Consider the following 15634-nt stretch of genomic DNA (forward strand, 5'->3'; position numbering starts at 1 on the left):
CGCTCATTCTTAAGAACGCGTGCTCGTTCTTAAGAATGGGCGCTCATTCTTAAGAATGCGCGCCCATTCTCGAGAATGTGCATGCCCATTCTCGAGAATGCGTGATTTTCAAGAATGGGCACAACAGTAACATTATGGAACGATGGAATGTTTTATTTGTAATGTCGACAAGTGTCTTATATCCTCCACAAGTCCATGGGAAGGCCCTCTGTATTAATAGTTCAATGTTTTACCCAGGCAACGCGATCAATGGGTACGGGCCTCCGAGAGTTTCGCATTTTACACAGGCAGCATCAAAATTAAAAATCATCAGAATGTTTTAATTTTAATCTGGATAAGTGAATTATATTCTCAACAACTCCTCTGATTTCTTTCTTTGGGAAATTCACCCGGGAAGACCTTTTAAAAAGAGAGTTCCGCGTTTTACCCACCCATGTTTTTGGTGCAAATAGGCCTATTGCACGGTTATGTGCAGTATACGCGTACGTACGTGCTCCGATGCTGTATGTAGGAGGGGGCATCTTCATCGCTGCAGAACCAACATTAAAAATCGTCACAATGTTTTAATTTTAATCTGGATAAGTGCATTATATTCTCAACAACTCCTCTGATTTTTTTCTTTCCGAAATTCATCCGGAAAGACCTTTTTAAAATGAGAGTTCCGCGTTTTACCCACCCAGGTTTTTTGTGCAAATAGGCCTATTGCACGGTACGTGCAGTATACGCGTACTGGCTCCGATGCTGTAGGAGGGGGCATCTTTATCGCTGCAGAACCAACATTAAAAATCGTGACAATCTTTTAATTTTAATCTGGATAAGTGAATTATATTCTTAACAACTCCTCAGATTTTTTTCTTTCCGAAATTCACCCGGGAAGACCTTTTAAAATGAGAGTTCCGCGTTTTACCCACCCAGGTTTTTTGTGCAAATAGGCCTATTGCACGGTACGTGCAGTATACGCGTACTGGCTCCGATGCTGTAGGAGGGGGCAACTTTATCGCTGCAGAACCAACATTAAAAATTATCACAATCTTTTAATTTTAATCTGAATAAGTGTATTATATTCTCAACAACTCCTCTGATTTTTTTCTTTCCGAAATTCAACCGGGAAGACCTTTTAAAATGAGAGTTCCGCGTTTTACCCACCCAGGTTTTTTGTGCAAATAGGCCTATTGCACGGTATGTGCAGTATACGTGTACTGGCTCCGATGCTGTAGGAGGGGGCATCTTTATCGCTGCAGAACCAACATTAAAAAACCTCACAATGTTTTATTTTTAATCTGGATAAGTGTATTATATTCTCAACAACTCCTCTGATTTTCTTCCTTGGGAAATTCACCCGGGAAGACCTTTTAAAATGAGAGTTCCGCGTTTTACCCACCCATGTTTTTGGTGCAAATAGGCCTATTGCACGGTATGTGCAGTATACGCGTACGTACGTGCTCCGATGCTGTATGTAGGAGGGGGCATCTTCATCGATGCAGAACCAACATTAAAAATCGTCACAATGTTTTAATTTTAATCTGGATAAGTGCATTATATTCTCAACAACTCCTCTGATTTTTTTCTTCCCAAAATTCATCCGGAAAGACCTTTTAAAATGAGAGTTCCGCGTTTTACCCACCCAGGTTTTTTTTGTGCAAATAGGCCTATTGCACGGTACGTGCAGTATACGCGTACTGGCTCCGATGCTGTAGGAGGGGGCAAATTTATCGCTGCAGAACCAACATTAAAAATGGTCACAATCTTTCAATTTAATCTGGATAAGTGTATTATATTCTCAACAACTCCTCAGATTTTTTTCTTGCCGAAATTCACCAGGGAAGAACTTTTAAAATGAGAGTTCCGCGTTTTACCCACCCAGGTTTTTTGTGCAAATAGGCCTATTGCACGGTATGTGCAGTATACGTGTACTGGCTCCGATGCTGTAGGAGGGGGCATCTTTATCGCTGCAGAACCAACATTAAAAATCGTGACAATCTTTTAATTTTAATCTGGATAAGTGTATTATATTCTCAACAACTCCTCTGATTTTTTTCTGTCGGAACTTCACCCGGGAAGACCTTTTAAAATGAGAGTTCCGCGTTTTACCCACCCAGGTTTTTTGTGCAAATAGGCCTATTGCACGGTATGTGCAGTATACGCGTACGTACGTGCTCCGATGCTGTTGGAGGGGGCATCTTCATCGCTGCAGAACCAACATTAAAAATCGTCACAATGTTTTAATTTTAATCTGGATAAGTGCATTATATTCTCAACAACTCCTCTGATTTTTTTCTTTCCGAAATTTATCCGGAAAGACCTTTTAAAATGAGAGTTCCGCGTTTTACCCACCCAGGTTTTTTTGTGCAAATAGGCCTATTGCACGGTATGTGCAGTATACGTGTACTGGCTCCGATGCTGTAGGAGGGGGCATCTTTATCGCTGCAGAACCAACATTAAAAATCGTCACAATCTTTTAATTTTAATCTGGATAAGTGTATTATTTTCTCAACAACTCCTCTGATTTTTTTCTTTCCGAAATTCATCAGGAAAGACCTTTTAAAATGAGAGTTCCGCGTTTTACCCACCCAGGTTTTTTGTGCAAATAGGCCTATTGCACGGTACGTGCAGTATACGCGTACTGGCTCCGATGCTGTAGGAGGGGGCAACTTTATCGCTGCAGAACCAACATTAAAAATCGTCACAATCTTTTAATTTTAATCTGGATAAGTGTATTATATTCTCAACAACTCCTCAGATTTTTTCTGTCGGACATTCACCCGGGAAGAACTTTTAAAATGAGAGTTCCGCGTTTTACCCACCCATGTTTTTGGTGCAAATATAGGCCTATTGCACGGTATGTGCAGTATACGCGTACGTACGTGCTCCGATGCTGTAGGAGAGGGCATCTTCATCGCTGCAGAACCAACATTAAAAATCGTCACAATGTTTTAATTTTAATCTAGATAAGTGTATTATATTCTCAACAACTCCCCTGATTTTTTTCTTTCGGAAATTCACCCGGAAGAACTTTTAAAATGAGAGTTCCGCGTTTTACCCACCCATGTTTTTGGTGCAAATATAGGCCTATTGCACGGTATGTGCAGTATACGCGTACGTACGTGCTCCGATGCTGTAGGAGAGGGCAACTTTATCGCTGCAGAACCAACATTAAAAATCGTCACAATCTTTTAATTTTAATATGGATAAGTGTATTATATTCTCAACTCCTCAGATTTTTTTCTTTCGGAAATTCACACGGGAAGACCTTTTAAAATGAGAGTTCCGCGGAGGACACTTAATTAATGGCGATAGGAGACCAAACCGACAAAAAATTTCAACAAAGAGGACCCAAAAGAATTGATAATAATACAATAAACGTAAAATCAAACTGCAATTAACCAACTCCAAAGAATAAACTCTTTAATCAAAAGTAAAGACTAAAAAAAGTTACAACCTTAAGCCAGAAACACAAACTAAAAGCAAAGGCCAAAAACAAACTAATTAAGAATGGTGCATATAATGAAGTCTGTAAAGTTACAAAAGAGAAAACATATTAGAAAAAAAGGTAATGAATTATCAGGGACAATAAACAACTTCGAAGATAAAAACGAAGTGGGAGACACTAATCCCCCAACTCTTGGATTAGCACATCATAAAATAACTGAACAGGCTCCCAACTATTTGCACTAGGCCATAGGCCATTGAGCGGTGTGAAACCAAAAAAATGGGAGCACAAGGTACAATATTTAAGAAAATCTTCAACACCTATGAAAATGTACAAGAAAAAGCGTTACAAATCTAGCACTGAAATGAGCTTTCAACCTAGTTTCTTAAGAAAACAAGGCCAAACAAATGTATATCCTTGAACAACACCAAGGTTGAAAACGACTAAGAAACTTCTCAAAAGAATTCAGTCAAAGAGAGAGAATTACATTAAAACAAAACTAAAAACTGCTCATCAAAAGCGGGATAAGGTGAACCATGATCCAAACAAGCACAAAAAATGTGTCTATAGCAAAGCAAGAGACAAAATAAGAAAGTTAAAGCAAAATGTTGCAAAACTATAGACGACAAAAAAATCACGTTAAAAACCAAAACTTCAAAAGAACTGAAACTATAGATTTCATTTTCAATAAATTATTTCACATAATAAATGAAAGAGGAAAACATTTGACAAAGGCAAACTCAACACTGCTTCAAACAGACTAAACGCAAGCAGCACCAATGAAAACTATCAATGTAACGGCGAGAAATGGCTCACTACAAATCTCCCGGTTCAAAATGATAAAGTCGCGATTTAGTTTTTAAGCTTATACAAAGAAGGAAAGGAACCAAGTAAACAAAATAATATACTTCTCCAAAAAAGTAATTTCCTCTCAAGATCTTCAACAAACAACTAACAATTTTGATCCTTAAATAAGAAAAACACTTTTTCAAAAGTACTTTTAAAACAATTGAATCTGGCTCCAAAAAACAGGGGGGGGGAATGAAAACAAAATTGGAGCAGACGCTTGTGACGGGGATGAAAGTGAAGAACAATAATAAGGAGCAGGGCTTATGTGTCTTGCCTTTGGTCTGGTGAATGAACTTTTATGTCAATGAACTGAAAGCTTAACTGCACAGGCAGTTTGTGCTAGAATAAACAATCTTGGAAGGGGGAAACAACTACTATGAAACAAAACACGGGGGAAGAGGGGTGTACTCCTATCAAAAGATGGGCAGCAGATATTCAACTAGGGGAACAAATTTAACTTCTTTTATGCTCCTTTACACACGCTTGCGGTAAACCGCACAATGTGTAAGTGTAGCTTATATGTTCTTTATGGAATGAACGCCCTATAACACGGCAAAAACTTCGCATGTATGAAGTCGAGTATGATACGTTGTCCAATAACATACGCATAGTGCTAGTCATGTATATGACTTGTGGCATGGTGATTATATACATTTTTTCATTGAAGATATATATCATACTTTACTAACAACACCATCTATTACATGAAATAACAATAATTAGTTCACATTATTTCTGCATTTATACACACTAATAATAATATGCCCCTACCCATGGAAACACTTACACATGAAAACTTTACAAAGCGGACTCTGACATGGCAATAGATACGAAGCGGAATTAGCTATATAGTCCTTAAGTGTGACGTCATTTACCATCGCTTACAGCTCGGGGAATACCCGTCCATACTCCAAGCAGCCTGAAATAACGCAGTTAATATCCCCCAGCATAAATGTTATTCCCTTATTTAAGATCGATGTGTGATCGAGTAACTCCCACTATAGATATAGAATTATTCTATATCTATGCTCCCACTTTTTTAAACGTCACACGCGCGTACGAAGACGCAGGGAAATAGTACAAACTTTCACGCGGATGACTTGCTGGAATGGACGAATTAAATGCCGCGGCTACTTGATGAGTATTTATGAGGTATATTACAATGTCACAAATCATGTTCAATGAAGCAGCAGTGGAATCGAACCACTCACATCATTATTCTCTGAGTACAAGCACAACTGCTGCACAACAAAGAAAACTGTGTGTCAACCAGAACTGCTTGGGATGAGTAACCAAGAAAAGTGAGAAACACTTACACAATAATTAATCGAAAAGTAAACATAAACAAGTGAGGAATGGTAACATCATAAATGATTCACTGACCCCACCCCCCCCCAATCAAAATGTTCAAGTTTATACCTTGACCTTTATCTTCGTTTACATCATGTGATGCTTCGCAATAGTTCAGTATGCCTGTCTCAGTAGGCCTGTGCTTGTGCCATTTCGAATAAAAAAATTCAAGTTTATGTTGATTCCACACAGCATAAGCACGACGTCTGACACCGGCATTACTTTTCATTATGTTTCCCTTAAGTTACAATTCTCATGGCTTGAGAGCTCACCAGTACACAAACGGATACACAAACCTGCACAGACACGGGAGGGCAATATGGAAGCATGCAGTGTTCGCAGTTTACCTCATTTGTAATGGTGAGAACTGACATTTCAAAACAATAGAGAAACACAAGAAAAAGGAAACATTTGGGGAACATGCATACTAAACAAAAAAACAATACACAACGATCTTTAATGAGAAAGTTTAAATTTGGTGTATTGTTAATGATGCTAACTGTAGATATACTAGCTCCAATGATATCTTGCAAGAGGCTAGGAGTTTTTATTAGAAGCTTTACTCTACTCAAACAGTAGATGATAATTTTGATGTTCAATCAATTTTTGCCGCTGCTGATAAGACCATCCTTTCAGATACCATGCGAGATAGCATTGAGGGGCCTCTATCCCATGATGAACTTATGCATGTGTTAAAAAAAAAGCAAAGAACGGAAAGTCCCCCGGCTCTGATGGCTTCAGTTTTGAATTTTATAATTGTTTTGCCTCAGAACTCTCCTGGTACCTTTTGCGTTCATTGAATGGTGCTTATACTTCTGGTCAACTTTCGGTCACTCAGAGATATAATTATTACTCTTCTACCAAAAGGGGACAAGCCTGTCAGTACTTGAAGAATTGGCGCCCTATCTCGCTATACGACGCTTCCGCCTGCATTGCAGAGCGAGTTAAATCATGCCTCCCGTATATTATTCATGAAAGACAAAAAGGTTTCATGGCTAATCGTTTTATTGGCGAAAATATTCGGTTGATGTATGATTAACTGAATGTCGCTGACTCCAACAATATTCCGGGTTTATTTCTATCTATTGACTTTGAAAAAGCATTTGACTCTATTTCACATAGTTTTATTTTTAAAGTTCTGGACAATTTCAATTTTAAATTGGTCCATCAGTCCAAAAATGGATCAAGGTACTTTACAACCAAGCCTCCTCCTCAGTTTTAGTCAATGGATTCCTTTCTGAATCATTCCAGATCGGGCGAGGCTGTAGGCAGGGAGATGGATTAAGCCCTTATTTGATCCTTTTGTGTGCAGAAGTTTTATCCATGATGGTATGTAATGACAAAGAATTTAAGGTCATAAAGGTCGAGGGAACGGAATTTCGATTATCCCAGTACGCCGATGATACGGTTTTCTTTTTAAACGGTACCGAGAAGTCAATGCGGGCGGCTTTTAGAATTCTTGGCCTATTTGCTGGTATGTCTGGCTTGAAAATTAACTTTGATAAAACGAATGCCATTTGGGTTGGTTCAATGAAGGATTGTAGGGAGAAGCTTTGCGAAGGGATCAACGTGAACTGGGTCGAGGCCAAGCATACCTTTAAAATTCTTGGTGTTGAGTTCACCACAGATCTTAATTCAATGGTTTTGTTAAATTACAATAAGATTATTCCATCCTTACGTGGTCAAATTTTTAACTGGTCTAAGAGACATTTGACTGAGCAAGGCAGAATTGCTGTTGTGAAATCATTGCTTTTGTCCAACCTTGTGTCAACCATCCCTGATCCCCCCTGTAATATGATCAAGGATTTAAATACTATGTTTTTCAATTTTATTGGGAAAGGACACGATCGTGTAGCTAGAAACCAAATGATCCAAGATTATGGTCAGGGGGGTCTGCGAATGATAGATGTTCGGGCCTATATAGATGCTTAAAAAATCACATGGTTGCGTAGACTTTTCAAAGCAGATTCTTCAGGCTGGTCTATATTGTGTAATTTGGTTTTTGGCGACACTCGTCTGTTTTTATTGGAAGGTGGCTCTGCTAAATTTGCTGGTACACTACACAGAGAATTTTTAACGCTTTTTGGTTGGACGTGTTTACTTCATGGTCTAACTTTACTCGGGTCCACGTGCCCACAAGCAAAGTGGAGGTACTTAAGAGTTCTCTTTGGTTTAATGATAATATTAAGGTTGTTGGGAAGTGTATTTTTTATAAACATTAAGAATGTAAAGGAGTTAGATTTGTTTGTGATCTTATTGACGAGAATGGTAATCTTCTTTCTCTCCACGATTTTAAGAATACTTATAACGTACACACCAACTTTTTAGAGTATGGTGGGGTGTTGAGCGCTATTAAGTCATCGTTCAGGGATATTATGTCGGAACACTCTCATATATAATCTCCCTTTGTTCCGTTCAACCTTGAGGTACTGTTAAAGGACCAAAAGGGATCGCAAAGAATATACAACGTTTTAGTTTCTTCTAAACATGTGAAAAGGAAATTTGTGGACAAGTGGAACGTCAAACTCAATATCGACTATGAAATATCGAAGTGGTCTTCAATTTTCAAAATTTCTTATTTTTGTACTGTTGATATTAAACTAAGATGGTTTCAGTTTAGATTAATCCATCGGATCCTAGGTACTAATTTGTTTTTGTTTAAGATCAATAAGAAGGACACTAATCTGTGTACATTTTGTAATAATGAAGAGGAGACATTAGTCCATCTTTTCTGCACCTGTCCTCATACTATTTCATTCTGGTCCTCAGTATTTTCATGGATAAAGGAGAAGACCAAAGTTTCAATTGCAATGGATAATGAAGTTCTTTTATTCGGTAACACCAATGTTAACAGCAAAATGATTAATTTAATATTGCTGATTTGTACAAAATGAAAATGAATGAGAAACGCCCCTCACTTTTGGTTTTAAAAAGAGACGTGAAGAACTACTATTTGATGGGAAAAACTAATGTTTTACACTAACGGGGTAGGCTTCAAATTCTATCAGAAATGGGACAAATTCTTGATATTAGGCCAAGGTTAATTTATTTTATTAGAATTTAAGTCTGTATTTGCTTTATTTACATTGCTTGTACGTTTATTGCTTGTATGCTAAGAAAGAGAAGAGTGAACAATAAATAAGACTCCCGGGGGGGGGGAAGAAAGTTTAAATTTTGGTATCCCCTACAGTGATTCCCAATTCCAAAATTTATAGGCAATTGTTAAATTTGGCACGCCACCATTCAGGTTCAGGTATGGAAAACACTGACAAAGAATTACTCAAGTTGAGATTTTTTGGTATGGTGGTGAGGTCATATTGAACTTCTAAAAAAGGAATCGTGCACAGTAACTCAACAGCAAAATTGAAATGTAAAAAATGAAAATCAATGTATATACAATTTTAAGTTGATGAACATGCTGGCGCATCAGAGTATGAGTGCTCGGTTGTGTGGTTGATACAGCAGCATCCTTGGTCATACCGGGACTTCTGTGGTACCCTTGGTTGGGTGACTTCCTCAATTGAGTAACAGGACGATATGAGTAATGGTTTTAATGGCGTTGTATTTATACTTGTGCATGCTCAGATCCCACACTGTAAAAAATTGCGTTACTTAACAGTTGTTTTTCTGTTGAAATTTTTGTAAAATTAAAGTAGATTATACTGTTTTCGGTTTTTTCTGTAAATCTACAAATGTGTTCCTGCCTATGTACAGTTTTCTCCATTTCTCTGTTTGGTTAGGGAATATTCGGTGTTCAACTAAAATTCTGTGCAGGCACAATGAACATCAGGTTTTGAACAAGCCTCCCGTTCCGACTCTGTTAGACACAGTCACATCGCTGTCGGTCACTCCCACAGAATCATCTTTTTTTGTACAGGGTTCGGCCGTATCGCGTGATTTTCCCCTGGTAGGCGGTAGCAGTGCAACGTTATTGTGGCGTAATCGCTGAAGGGTACCAGTATGTTGTCAAGGAAGGCGCGCGCGGGAGTCGGACTGTACCAACCTCGTCCCCAGTGCTTACTTTATTTCTAACGTTGTTTCCAACAGTAAACCCTGGATAGGAAAATTTCCTTCCTGCACCTGATTCGATACCGCAATTGGCTAGAAATGGATTTATATCGTGTACTTGGTGTTGTTATTCATAACGTGCAGTACGTGTTTTCGCGATCATTCGTCCACGAGTTCTCGAAAATAGTAATTTCCTTTCCAGTTTGTTAATTTTAATATGAAATGTGATACTGCATGTTGTCTCGTTAAGATCGTAACAGCTTAGTTAAAATATCATGTTTTCGTAACTCATGCCATGCCGTCGCGCTGCAACGAATTGATTCTGTTTTTACCCCAGACACCGCATACAAAAACAAACGCAAATGTAACGCACAGGCAGGCAGCAGACTACTCCTAATTTGCATACGTGTTCACAAATCTTGCACATGCAAATGATCCAATACCAGGGTGAGAGAGCAGGTAGTGGTGGGCGCGTACTGCTCGACACCCTGGGGACGAGGTTGGGACTGTACAACTTCCCGTTGCGTCCGTGCGTATGCGTACCGTGAGTGTGATGTTGTAGAATCTTGGAGCATATTTAATAATCCGTTTCTGCTTACATGTTTGCAATTGTATTGTAAATGACTATTTTTCTCAAGTAGAAGGGCTATATTGAAGCGGTTTCAGTTTGTAAGCCTGATAGTCAACGTCAACATCAGTTGAAAGTTGCCTGCTTGTCATTGCAGCATGACTTGCCGTAAGCCAACGTGCAAGTATCTATATTCAAACCTTCATGAGTTTTATCGATAGCACCGCCATTATATGACGTGTTACAAGTATCTGCATGTGATGTACGTTCATTATACGAGAATACATGTGGACTGAAGCTCACACAGGACCTGTCATTCGCAATCCTCGATACAAACATGAACATTTTGTCGTTTATCGGCCCCCATCAAATAATCACCGTTTAAACAAAAACAACCTTTCCTTCAGCTACAGAGAGTTGTTAAGGAACGAACTTGAAAACAGCGTATGTGCTGTTAGGTTACAAAACAACAACACTTAATCATCTGTTACAAAACAGTAGAATCCCCTGTAATTGAACAAAAAGGTAGAATCTGCTGTTAATGTACAGAGAAAAAAAGAAACAGTAGAATATACTGCGCAAAAACAGTAACTACTGTAATGCCAATTGACAATAGAATCTAATGAACAAAGCGTATGTACGCTTTGTTTATGCTATTAACCCTAAAAGGGCCGGGGCGGTATCCGCCCCCCCCCCCTCGACTTTGTCCGCGATAGCCTTAAAAAAAATTAAAAATCGCGACCCGAGCTTTTATGACTTTTTAGCCTCGAGCCTTGCGCATCTGTTTACACCAAATACATAACAATCGGACCAGGGGTTGTCGCGCAGGGACAATTTTCCCGGCGCTAGGCGCCGTGAAAACTGAATTTTCCAATATACGTCGTGTACACAGACCAGAATTGCCATTCATACATTTGAATAAGTAATTAGCCAGGATTCCAAAACCCTTTGACATTTGGTCATGAAATTTCTTGGGTATGTTCATGAAGAATTGCTCTATGCATGAATCGAGTTTCAAAATTGTTCGTCACTCGAAAGCCGAGATCTTGGGGGGGGGGGGGCGGAATCCCCCGGCTGAAAGATGGTCAAAATAACCCGGCCCCTTTAGGGTTAACTTTACAAAGTATGAAATAGTGCTTGTGGTTAACAAACATCTACAAAAAAATCCGAAGATCTATGTGACACTTTGATTACAAATCAAAAGATCGCCAGGTATTGCCCTAATTCAAAATATATTTAGTTAGTTTTTAAGAGAGAAATACATTTTCCACCAATTTTGTATTGAAATTGAAGTTTATTTCAACTGTGTTCAGATTTAAATAATGTAAAATATTAAAATCAAGCAGAATCTGTGGGTGAAGAGTTATAAAACAAATATTGAATGCTTTATCTCGTGGTGAAGTAAAACTAGCCTCCCTCGGAGATCCATGGACCATTCTATTTTCCCTCGGCTTCGCCTCGGAAAAATAGAATGGTCCATGGATCACCTCGGGAGCAACCTCGTCCCCAGTGCTTACTTTATTTCCAACCGCGTTTCCAATAGTAAACCCTGGATAGGAAACTTTCTTCCTGTATCCTGATTGGATACCGCAATTGGCTAGTAATGGATTTTTATCGTGTACTTGGTGCTATATATTCACAACGTGCAGTACGTGTTTTCGCGATCATTCGTCCACGCCTTCTCAAAAATAGTAATTTCCTTTCCAATTTGCTCAAATTAATATGAAATATGATACTGCATGTTGTCTTGATAAGATCGTAACAGTTTGATTTCAAAAATCGTGTTTTCGTAACTCACGCCGTGCTCGCGCTGCTACGAATTGACTCTGTTTTTACCCCAGACACCGCATACAAAAACAAACGCTAATGTGTAACGCATATCCAGGCACCAGACTGTTCCTCATTTGCATACGTGTGCAAAAATCTTGCACATGCAAATGATCCAATACCAGGGTGAGAGAGCAGGTAGTGGTGGGCGCGTACTGCTCGACACCCTGGGGACGAGGTTGCCTCGGGAGGCTATAGTTTTACTACACCACTCGAAGCATTCAATATTTGTATACTTTATACAACGCCTGAATAAATCCCCGTCATCTGATTGGTGAATTGTAGATCATGTGACATATTATTATTCGGTATAATGCACGGTGCGACCATGCGTTATACCCATGCATTATACCGTTTCACTTTGCGCTTGTTCCATGACAAGCGCAAAATGTATGCTGGTGTGCGCTACAGCGTTGGGTTCAAACATTTTCGTGAAGGGGTAGTTCAACATCTTTAAAATCAAAATAAATTGTAGTTTACAATTTACCAATCAAATGACGAGAATTTATTCTGGTGTTGTATAAAACAAATAACGAATGTTTTACGTTCGTGCGATGGAAAGAATAATTTCATTCGGTGACAGATTGAATGTTCTATTCCACTCGGCTTCGCCTCGTGAAATAGAACATTCAATCTGTCACCTCATGAAATTATTCTTACCATCGCACTCACAAACATTCGTTATTTGTATAATATCTCCCGTCCCAACTATCTACGGCACTCAGAATTGACCTATCGCGGTAAAATCGCGCCAACGCAGGTTGTGAAATATTAGCCCCCAAAAGATGAGAATAAGTGTATGCCGAACGCGCAGAATCAGACACAAACAAACCTTAGTGTACACAATTTCAATAGGGTTGTCTAAGGGCTGCACCATGTTGTTTCCCATCATGCCTTGCGCGATCTGAACGAACCTTTTCCCTCATGAACCTTTACCATCACCGTCTTTACCGACCACTTTACAATCTTGGTGTCCCCTTTGCCAGACATGTGGATGAAAACCATTCTTTACATAAGCATTTAGGCGAAACCTCATTTCCAAAAAATTGTAGATAATAGGAACTCGTTTCTAAAGAAAAAGAAGATTGAGGGTTAATCTGTGAAGACACACCCAACCAACTTCAACGGACCCTGGAGCATGGAACGCTGTCTGATCGCATGCATGTTAATAAACAATTCATGGAAACTTGTCACAAGCTGGGTTATAAATCACCCCCAGGTTGAAATGAGTTCCTGCATGTAAACCGTTCTTTCATTGTCTTTAATGACCAATCCCAGGCAGTGCCACAGACATTCTGTCCCCGTTTTATGGTCATCCAACTATTCCAAACTGACAAGCTTAATAATTAAGTTACACAAGTCCGAGTAGTGTTCATTCGATTTAAACGTACGCAGGATTGGCATTTACGTCTCAGCCAATGAAAAGCTTTGCTTGCCACGCTTCGCCCACCGTGACCGTCTACTGCCTTACTTTTATTATTCAAATTGTTCGCTGCTTGTAGTAATCATGATAACAATGCAAGAGGATTCCAACTCGATCGTTGAGCGGTACAAAAATCTAAATAACAAAAGAGGATCTCTTACAATTAAAGCTGTCTGGCACAATGCCTGCTGAATCTCTCTATCGAAGCAATTTTGCAAGTTCATGTACATTGTACATGATGTGTTTTGAAAAAATGTAGTCGGTAAAGCAAACAGAATACGCACGTAATTAGTTTAGTAGTGCAGGTATATGAATTCAAACTGCAGGGAGTCCTCTCAGCATTTAAGCCCTGTACATATACTGCCTTTTCACGGTCAACCATGTTCCTTTCTGTATGTTATTAATTTCTGTTATTGATAAGTGTACCCCCTGTTCATTTTTTTCTCGACGAATATCTGGCTTTTCTTATTCAACACTCTATTTATGGGTTTTCTCTGCACGGGCATATTTTGTTTGCCTGCACCTTATTGCGCTACAATAGAATCTATTCTGAAGGCTTACGTAGGGTACAGCATACAGTCAGTATTCAGATTAACAATCCACTTGGAACGTAAGGAAAGAAAAAGGCTAAGGCAGGGTACGAGTGCTACAATAGACACTATTATAAGGGCTTACGTAGGGAACAGTCAGTATTCAGATTAACAATACACTTGGAACGTAAGGAAAGAAAAAGGCTAAGGCAGGGTACGAGTGCTACAATAGACACTATTACAAGGGCTTACGTAGGGAACAGTCAGTATTCAGATTAACAATACACTTGGAACGTAAGTAAAGAATAAGGCTAAGGCCGGGTACGAGCGCTACAATAGACACTATTATAAGGGCTTACGTAGGGAACAGTCAGTATTCAGATTAACAATACACTTGGAACGTAAGGAAAGAAAAAGGCTAAGGCAGGGTACGAGCGCTACAATAGACACTATTATAAGGGCTTACGTAGGGAACAGTCAGTATTCAGATTAACAATACACTTGGAACGTAAGGAAAGAAAAAGGCTAAGGCAGGGTACGAGCGCTACAATAGACACTATTATAAGGGCTTACGTAGGGAACAGTCAGTATTCAGATTAACAATACACTTGGAACGTAAGGAAAGAAAAAGGCTAAGGCAGGGTACGAGCGCTACAATAGACACTATTATAAGGGCTTACGTAGGGAACAGTCAGTATTCAGATTAACAATACACTTGGAACGTAAGGAAAGAAAAAGGCTAAGGCAGGGTACGAGTGCCACAATAGACACTATTATAAGGGCTTACGTAGGGAACAGTCAGTATTCAGATTAACAATACACTTGGAACGTAAGGAAAGAATAAAGCTAAGGCCGGGTACAAGCGCTACAGTAGAAATTATGTAGGATTAAAAAGGCTTATATGTAGGGAACATTCAGTATTCAGATTAACAATACACTCGGAACGCAAGGAAATAATAAGGCTAAGGCAGGGTACGAGTGCTACTTAGAAGAACAATAGAAACGGTGCGTAGGATTATAAATGCCTACGCAGGGTACAGTCAGTATTCAGATATATACATTGTATGCCTGTAAAAGCTAAAGGCCACCGTCGAGTACCGTGTGAATATATCAATGATGAGGAGAGGGCACTTGTTTTAAATGCATATCGCCAGGAGTTCATAAACAAAGAAGAGATTTATGGAGTAAATCATACTAGTTTATACAGTAAATCACCTTTGTTTAACGACGCTGAGAAAAAATCAACCTTAACTGAATCTCCAATAAAAAGAAATATTTGTATGTACCGCATTTTTGTCATATTCTTTTCATAACTAAAAACGAATAAAACTGCTGCAAACTGTTTAAAGAGTACATTGACCTGAAACTACAAATCAACAAACTTAGCTGACCCAAGTTTCGGCAAGTCCTTCCAATTTTTATTTATAATTATTTATTTATAATACATGTGATAATTGATAACAAGTCTTTTATTTTGTTAATTTCAGTTTTTATTTATCGGAGATTATACGATAGAGCTTCAAAGAAACAGAGATTTGTTTGTGTTTACTTTTGTTGATAGGAAAATGGTTGACAAACTTTGTCGAAAGATTTCAACATGAGTTTGAGTTGTGCACTACAGTGTCCTATACATGTATACACGTACATGT

Source organism: Patiria miniata, unplaced genomic scaffold (genome assembly GCF_015706575.1).
Source record: "Patiria miniata isolate m_02_andy unplaced genomic scaffold, ASM1570657v1 HiC_scaffold_28, whole genome shotgun sequence".
NCBI lineage: Eukaryota > Metazoa > Echinodermata > Asteroidea > Valvatida > Asterinidae > Patiria > Patiria miniata.